The sequence below is a fragment of the Helobdella robusta genome (genome assembly GCF_000326865.2).
Source record: "Helobdella robusta unplaced genomic scaffold HELROscaffold_42, whole genome shotgun sequence".
Classification (NCBI taxonomy): Eukaryota; Metazoa; Annelida; class Clitellata; order Rhynchobdellida; family Glossiphoniidae; genus Helobdella; species Helobdella robusta.
In genome coordinates this window covers 327,547-328,975 of record NW_008704981.1, presented here as the reverse complement: position 1 = coordinate 328,975, position 1,429 = coordinate 327,547, and positions in this window count along the sequence as shown.

The following is a 1,429-nucleotide window of genomic DNA, read 5'->3' as shown; positions in this document are numbered from 1 at the left end:
AGTTTTTATGGCGTGTTTATGAGTGTGTGTGTGTGTGTATGTGTGTGTATGTGTATGTGTGCGTGAGTGTGTGTGTGTGCGTGTTGTAACCTCCTTCCGAGATAGGTCAAACAACAACACAAGCGGTTTTATTTCTATATTGATGGTACTATGTTCCGCAGTATAAAAGCAATAATGGCGGTATTTTCAAATGAAGTTTTTCTTTATTCAAAAATTATTGTTTTTGTTGTTTGTTTTTTTCTGTATAAGTTTGTATTATTGTCTTATTATTTTTATTATTATCATTATTATTATTATTATTGTTGTTGTTGTTGTTGTTGTTGTTGGGTTATAACTTTTTAAAAATTTCGTTACAACAGTTTTTTTAATTACTTCAATTTCAAGAGTTTCGAACTAACTATAAAAAACTAGAAAATATGTAGAAAATAGGCTTACACACACACACACATACACACACACATACACAAATACCAACATGCATACAAACACACATACAAACACACACTACACACATACACATGTCTAGAGAAGATAAAGTTGATGAATAAACAAGTTTTGAAACATTGTAAACTTTATACAGAAACTGCATTTTTTTCAACTTCATATATTATTATTATTATTATTATAACTATTATTATTATTATTGATTTATTTTTACCATTTTTTTATAATACATTGGGCTAAATTTTTGTTTCTAGCATTTGTTTATGCCTGAAAATTGTGTCCGAATTTGAAAAAAAGTATTTTCAACAGAATAATAATAACAACAATAAATAATAATAATAACAGCAATAAAAACAACAACAACAATAACAACAATAATAATAATAATAATAACAATAATGTCAATAAAACGAAAAAATACATTGAAACTGGACGAAATTCTCCGGTGTATTAGATACAGTGCTTGATATAAATTCTTATTATTCTTCATTTCATTGTTATTATTTTTTTTCTTATTATTATTATTATTATTGTTTTGTGTAGTTTAGTGTTGTATTGTATTGTATGGTATTGTGTTGTGTCGTATTGTGTTGTATTGTGTTGTGTTGTAATGTATTGTAATAATACTTTCAACATTTTCATCTTAACTATTCGCACACACACACGCACATACACCACACATACACACACACAAAGAGAGAGAGAGAGAGAGAACATGATGAAGAGAGAGAAAGTACCCAAAACATTACCTTTGTTGTTATTATTATTTGTGTTTATTATTATTATTCTTATTTCGTTATTTTTATTATTCCATTCGAAAAAATCTCCCGCTGTTATGCATTAAAAATGAATGTTGACTAAAACTAAAATGGGATGTTTATAAAAGACAGGATGACCATGATGATGATGACGACGATGACGACGATGACGATGATGACGATGATGACGACAAACACGACGATGATTATAATGATGATGTTTTGGA